This window comes from Macaca thibetana, chromosome 17 (genome assembly GCF_024542745.1).
Source record: "Macaca thibetana thibetana isolate TM-01 chromosome 17, ASM2454274v1, whole genome shotgun sequence".
In the NCBI taxonomy this organism is placed as follows: Eukaryota; Metazoa; Chordata; class Mammalia; order Primates; family Cercopithecidae; genus Macaca; species Macaca thibetana.
The window spans coordinates 59,066,345-59,074,476 of NC_065594.1; the positions used below are offsets into that span (position 1 = coordinate 59,066,345).

Genomic DNA, 8,132 nt, shown 5'->3' on the forward strand with positions numbered 1-8,132 from the left:
CCCAATAATAATATTTCCCAATAGGAAACAATTATTCAAAATAACGTATATTTCTTTCCTGCACTTCTTGCATTTGGTTTGAAAAAAATACAATTTACTTCAATTATCTGACAATGAAGTGCCTGGGCAATAAATCTAACATTAAAAAATCATTTCCAGCAAATTACTCCAATAAAATCAATGAAGGTCAGGCTCAGCTGTAGCAACAAATAAATGACATGCTATTGACAGACTAGATGGACTTAATTGTCATTTATGAAGGTTAAGGGGATAAAACAATCTAATAGAAAGCAGATGTTTACTAAACAAAAAAAAAAAAAAAATGGAAGCAGGTGAAATAGATCGAGAAAGGTGAGTTAGGTATGAATAGCCTCAATATTCTCCCGGCCTAGTCCCAGAGCAAAAATACAAGTTATTCTAATTCTCAGCAGCATGTGTGTTTGACTAGTTCAATATTTATCTGCTTCAGGCTGCTTTGTGTTCTTTTATATATTGAAGTCATGAAACAGATTTTCTGCTAATACAAAATGAAGAATTGATAAAATTGAGCAATGGTAGCCAGGTTAAAAGCAGTTTGACCCATTTCAAATTTCCAGTAGCTGCATCTGTAAAAACAGCAAACCCTAAGAGAAGAAATTTTCCATCTCTCTAATATGGAAATAACTAGCTAATTGTGGCAATATTCTATCAGGTACGAATCTAGATTCTAAATGTTAATATCAAGTTTAAAATGCACATTTTAATGTAAGCACTAAGAAGTAAATCTAGAAGGATCTTCCTGGCTGATCATTTTCCTCTCGTAATACATTTTAGCAAGGTTTACAATGACATGGGTCAAGCTGCTTTGTCTATACAGATTTCTGAGTACACTTTGAAACTTGCTTTCCCTGGGAATATCTAGCCAGGGTCTTTCCTCTTTCCTCAGAATGAGCTCTGAGCTGTTGCTTTAATCAAAAAGAAAAGAATAGAAAAGGAAAGGAAAAGAAAAGAGAAAAGAAAAGAAAGAAGGAAGGGGAAGGAAGGAAGGGAGGGAAAGAGGGATTGAGGAAGGAAGAGGATCATCTTGAAAAGTTCCAGCTATCCTGGAAACCATACCTTCAAAGAATCTTTAAAAGTAAAAACAAAAAGGATCATAGATCATTGAATCCCACCACTTCAACTTACAGAAGGGGGAACAGAAGCAGAGAAAGAGAATCTTCTCCTTGGGGTCTTCAGATGTGTCTAGGTCAGAACTGACCCCAGGTCACTAACTCCCAGGTCAAGGACCTTACCAAACTGTAGATCTCTTGACCTAAAGTGTTAAAAAGGCAGAGGAAGTACTGTATGCTTCCTACAGACCACTGTTTTGTCAAAATAAATAATCTACTGTTCTCAAGTGAGCCTACAATTACACGTTGAATTGATTAAAGGAGCAAGGACCAAATTATTCAAATGAAGAACTTTCCCTCTTCCCCTCAGAGCATATGAGCAACTCCAAAAGCATCTGGTCCTACTTCTCACATAGATAGTCCAGACACTCCCAAGTCTTCAGAAAAAATAAAGAAAAAGAAAGGAGGGAGAGAGAGAGAAGAGAGAAAAGAAAAGAAGTCTTTAAATTTGACCTAGTAGCCTAAAATTCTTTGAAGAAAATAAATAAGCAAATAAAAACCTTTCTACAACAAAATAAAATAAATGTAAATTCTACTTGTGTTTGGTAGTATCTAAAAATTATTTTTGTCCTAGAAAAAGATTTGATTAGGGCATTTCTTAGAGAAAAATAAAATTTTTGAATGCATCAAAAAAAAAAACAGAAAAAAATGACATAGTAACATAATTGGGACAATATGAACTCAGTATTTCATTTTTTTCTTTTAATGACTGTCCTCAATGTTGGTAAACTAAAATCACTAAGCATTCTCTCAATCGTTAATAAAAAGAATACTTGCTCAAAAGTCAAGCATTAGTTCCCAATTCACATTCTTTATTATTAGACTTTATTTTGAGTACTATTTCATCTATGAATACAAAGTTAAAACAAAACCACCAAAAACAGTTTTATGCATTAAAGGCATAATTGATAAGAGTCAGCGGGGACTAACTATTCAATATTAGAGTTGGGGACTGCTCAGGCAAATTTCTGGTTAAGCTAACAGCTTATCAAGAGAACTTCACCCATGAATATGCCTAAGGAGTGTTTTCCTGGAGAAAACCAAAGTGAGAAAGGGAATTTGTTTTTAAATTGAGAGTTATATTATAAATGTTTAATACTAATACCCCAAAAGTAATACGTCTTCCTCAAATGTGGAAGACGTAAGTTCTGGAAGCTAAGGCTTAAGGGAATTGAGGATAATTTCTGACTCTCGGTAGCCCTGTTAGTTCCATCCAAGTTGAAAGAAACTTTTTTCCTGATTTTTTTTTTTCATGTGGACTTTATAAAGATGTGTAAGTCCAGGTTTAGCACCCTCAGCATATAGGTGCTAAAGAAATACAGAAAGGCTTGAACAAGATCCAAGAATAATCACAAATGGTTTAAGTTTCTCCCACTTTATTCCACCGACTGGCAATCCACTCGCAGGCACACCCACCATGAGAGTCAGGTGTCTGAATTGAGACTATCTGCCATTCAACCATAAGGTCAATACAAAAGATTTTCAAAACTTTCACCTGAGCACTGATTTCTCTCCCAATATCCCATTACCTTTTTGATTTCTACCACGATGACTTCACAATCAACCTATTGGAGACAGAAATCACCTTCCACAGAACAAATGTCTTCCAGAAAATTTCCTATTTCTCCTAATGGCACGATCATCCTCACTTCAACTTCTCCAGCCTTTTCTCTTCCCCCAAGCAATCACCTACCAACTCCTATTAAATGTCACACGAGCACTAGCCCATTTCCTATCATTTTAATTTTTATCACACCAATGTGGTTCAGCCCACGTTACTTCGTAAAAACATAATATACCAAGATAGGCCTCCAATCTTTTCTCCTTCCACACAGTCTATCCTGCACATGCCTCCAAGATTTGAACTTGACTATAGATTACAAACTTTATACCAGACCCTCATGTTTGACTCTCATTTTTCCCAACTGACCAAAAGTGTTTTCCTCCCAGTTTTCTCCACAGGACCCCTTTTCCCTCATCATACACCTTTTCCCTCACCATATCCTTGCTTAGTGCTTTGCCCTGAATAATGGAGACTCCTGCACTGTGCACCCCCACAAGTGCAGAACTGCCCCCTCTCCATCACTGCCCATCCAAATCTTACCCATTTCTCAAGTCCAGCTGAATGGACTCCCCTCCTGCAGCTTTTTCCTCTCTCTTCCCAGAAATGATTATCTTTGCATTCATGTAACATTGACATAATGTCTACCATGTGAATGATACCACTTTTGGTGCCAAGTGAAGATGAAAAGGAAAGAGTTGGAAAAGCCTCTTAAAGTTACAGAGGTATACAAGTTAGGTTCTTAAATATCTTTCTGGTATTAGGTAGGAAGTGAGAAGCACCATAAGAGCTCTGAGAGTCACGGAGGCTTAAGGGTAGTTGGGTGCTGACGAGTTGATGGGTGCAGCACAGCAACATGGCACAAGTATACATATGTAACAAACCTGCACGTTATGCACATGTACCCTAGAACTTAAAGTATAATAATAAAAAAAAAAAAAGAAAGCTCTAAAGCCACTAAGGTGGAGGCGACATTTGCATTTGAAAATGAGGGATAGGCAAGGAGCTTTTTGCTGGAAAGCCTGTGCTGCGGCATCCCCTGGCCTGGGTTCTGCTGCTGAGCATCATCGTCTGTGTGAGCACACAGCTTAATCACCTAAATAGGGCCCTGGATGTATTCAACACTTCCATTGTGACTCCAATGTATTATGCAATCTTTACAACATCGGTTTGAACTTGTTCAGCTATCCTTTCTAAGGAGTGGCAAGTTATGCCTGTTGATGATGCTATTGGTACTTTGAGTGGCTTCTTCACAATCATTGTGGGGATATTCTTGTTGCATGCCTTTAAAGACATTGGCTTTAGTCTAGTAAGTCTGCCTGTGTCCTTTTGAAAAGACAAGAAAGCAATGAAGGCAATCTCTCTAATATGTATGAAATTCTTAAGAAGCTTAACCTGTGGAATCAAAAAACAAACCGGTGAAAATATCTCCCAAGGAAATGGAAATCTGACAGCTTTTTAAGAAATAGGTAATTAAAAGATGAATCTGTGGGGAAAAAAGAACACGAGGGATAGGAAGGTTTTGGACAGGTGGAGATGGAGAGAAAAGGCATTTTCTGTATAGAAAATTGGACACAAGAGCGCTCTAGTGAATAGCAAAGTATATCAAAGGGAAATGGCTTTCCTATAAATTCTCTAATATTAGTTTTAATGGCAAAAACAGTAATTAATTTTGTACCAACCTGATATTTTCCTTTACTTGTGGAGTGTACCATAGTTATGGCCATAATAAGAATGACATATGGGCATATTATATTTTACATAATGTCCTTACTCTGCAAAAGTATTATTATCCTCACTTTATAGATGAGAAGGCAAAATGACTTAGCTAAGACAATATACTCTACTAAGTTGTAGAGGTGGCATTTGAACCTGAGCCTGTCTGATTCAAAACTGCTGTACTCTTTTCATCATGCCATGGATCGCCCATTATTGGTCACACAAAGATGAATAAAATACAGTCCTCATATTTAAAAAAGTCTTTGTTCCAGTGGAGGACCAATGCTTAGTACTTATTATTTGCAGCCTAATATTCTAACAATGCAACTAGGACAGCCTTATTTCCATCATCTTAATTTAAGTTCTCATCCTATCTGCTTGCTAGAAGTCTGATTCTTCATCCTACCCTCAGAGACAGCTTTCTAAAACACAAATCAAAATATATCTCTTCCCTGTACAAATGCCTTCAGGGACTCTCCACCTGCAACAGAAAGCCCAAATCTCACAGCCTCATCTACAAGTTGATTGACATTTTAGGAGCCTGGGGTAAGCTTCCTTTTTCCAGTGTCACCTCCTCCACAGGCAACCAACATCTCAGCCAGAATAAGCAACTTCTAACTCCCCTTTTGTGTCTCCACTATTGTTCCATCTTCCTTTATGCCCCTTCTCTGTCTTGTCCCCCTTAAAACTCATCATCACTCACAGTAAAGTTTAACTATCATTTCCTCTTAGAAGTGTCTCTGCCCCTGCTCATATGTTAATCAGCATATATGACTCTGAAGCATAATTATTTGTGAATTTTTATCTCCACACTGGACCATAGAATCCTTTGGATGTACAGCCACAACCAAATTTCAGACTCATAATTGGACCTCAAAAAATGTTTGTTAAATGAATTAGCAGTAAAAATAAATGCTACATTAATCAATGGATAGTAACACTGAGTAGGGAGAAGTTTAATTGCATAAATAAAATAGTGCTGTTATATGCCATTGCGTAGCAGCAGGGAATGCTACTGTTATATGTGTAACATACAACATACATCTCCATACACCTTTTCCCTTACCATGTCCTTGCTCAGTGCTTTGCCCTGAATAATGGAGACTCCTGCACTGTGCACCCCCACAAGTGCTGAATTGCCCATTCTCCATCACTGCCCATCCAAATCTTACCCATTTCTCAAGGCCAGCTGAATGGACTTCCCTCAGCTGTTATATGCCATTGCATAGTAGCAGGCAACTAGAAATGTAGCATAGGCAAATACAATAGGACTTAAAATAAGTCTTAAGACTTCTGTTAAAATTTAATATGTCATTCCCCAGTAAATCACCTGCAATACAGATAATTCTCTAAACTATAGCCTTTTCACTTAGTACTATGTGAGAATGATAAGATGATGGAACATACACTACATAGTCACGATTCCATTCATCTTACTACAAAGTAAAACCACATCCTTTAATGATAATTACAATTCACCTACAATGTATATACACGGAACATGAAGCACATATGGTGGGCTCTGATGACAGTTTCCTATTCATTCTCACAAGGAATAGTTGATGACCCTTAGTGTTAGTTCTGTATAGATGCTCTTCTGTGGGTACTAAACTGCTTCTTGCACTTCACACTGACTTACACTGGGATATCTACTTTTGGCCTCTTCATTTCTAACTATAGAAATTCCCTAGTCTTTGCTAATGCATTTGTTCAAATCAATGTCATTAAGTACTTAGCCTATATCAATCAGATACCAAGAAAGGATTTCTTCTCTTCAATAAGTTTTGATTTTCTCCCATGTGCTTTGCAAAATGCTGGCACCTGCCTTACTAGGTCTAAAGAACAGCCCTACGGTGCCAGAGCTATCTGGTCATCTGTCTAAACCCACGTTCATTGACTGAGCGTGCAGCGCAGCCTGCATCCTCCTAGTTACCAGCAGCATTCTTTCTTACAGAACAGGAAAAATTTTAACACCTTTTTTGATGGAAAGAGTAATTTCCTGCTTACGATCTGAGCTGAAATCCTTGGCATTGGACCTCTGATGAGGGGTCCTTGGTAAAAGCAGTAGCTGGTAGATAGCTTTTTTTTTTTTTTTTTTTTTTTTTTTGAAACGAAGTCTCGATCTGTCACCCAGGCTGGAGTGCAATGGCATGATCTCGGCTCACTGCAATCTCACCTCCTGGGTTCAGGTGATTCTCCTGCCTCCTGACTCAGCCTCCCGGATAGTTGGGATTACAGGCACCTACCACCATGCCCTGTTAATTTTTGTATTTTTAGTAGAGACGGGGTTTTGCCATGTTGGTCAGGCTGGTCTTCAACTCCTGACCTCACATGATCTGCCCACCTCAGCCTCCCAAAGTGCTGATGTTACAGAGGTGAGCCACTGTGCCCAGCCAGATAGCTTTTATCATGAAGCCATTTCATGCCTAATATTGGTAGGTGATCCAATCACAACTTAAAAAGAAAGATCTAATGATCAACTTTACGAACCATCAAATATAAGCACACCTGCAAAACTGTACTCTTTTCATACCTGATTGTTGAATGGTACAGGGTGGAACAACTTTGAGGTAAACACTGCCTTCAAATTTCAGGCTTCTTTTAATATGCAAGACGCAGAAAATGTGACTACATTTTTCAAGGATGATGTTGTAACCTGTGGCTTAAGGAATACTTTTGGATTGATGGAGAAACAGTTTTCGTTAAGGTGAATGTAATTATGGTAACTTGCCGGGAGAGGGGAAGACCAAGTCACTACTTGATAACTGTCATATATAACCTACAGGGGATTTTCACCGAACGTGTGGCATGGTTAAGCCAAGACATAATGACACAACTAAGCCAAGACATAATGCTGAGTGTCATTCAAGCCATGGATTTTTAAAAATATTACCATTTATATAGGCATAGAGAACACACTAGCAATAAGTACAGTGTCATTATACAAAGATCATTCCAGTTCCCACTGTTTTCAGATCTAGTCTTCTTCCACAAACCTCACCTGCTGGGTGGCACATTAAGTCAACTGCAAAAGATGGCTGTCAGACAAACACAGTTGCTCATCTATCTAATCAGGTTTCTTCAAGAGAGGGATTTGGTCCACATAGATTTAAAAGAACAGGCTTACTGCCTCAAAGGCAAACTGGTATTGACTGCATTCTCCCTACACCTCAATTTCCAATTGATTGGAAATTGTGTCTCTGGAGTAGGGTGTATTTTAACAATTAGTTTTACTTAAAATATTTAAAAATAGTAGGGGAAAAAAGAATCACACATCCTCTAAAGTAAAAAATAGATAAATAAATAGTAGAGGATATCCAGAATAAATTCACCTTCAACTGAGATTTTAAAAACCAAAATTTAGCCAGGCGTGATGGCTCACACCTGTAATCCTAGCACTTTGGGAGGCCGAGGAGGGTGGATCACCTGAGGTCAGGAGTTCGAGACTAGCCTGGCCAACATGGTGAAACCCCATCTTTCCTAAAAATACAAAAAATCAGCTGGGTGTAATGGTGGGCGCCTGTAATCCCAGCTACTCAGGAGATTGAGGCAGGAGAATCGCTTGAACCCAGGAGGCAGAGGTTGCAGGGAGCCAAGATCGCACCACTGCACTCCAGCCTGAGCAACAAGAGCCAAACTCCATCTCAATAAATAAATAATAAAAAAGATAAAAAATAAATAGAAAATAAAAATTTAGTTTATTC

General features: G+C 38.2%; 1 pseudogene; it reads left to right on the forward strand.

Annotated features, from left to right (window-relative positions):
- The first annotated feature begins 2,153 nt into the window (after nucleotides 1-2,153).
- On the forward strand, nucleotides 2,154-4,171 carry LOC126940270 (magnesium transporter NIPA2-like; annotated as a pseudogene).
- Nucleotides 4,172-8,132: the final 3,961 nt, after the last annotated feature.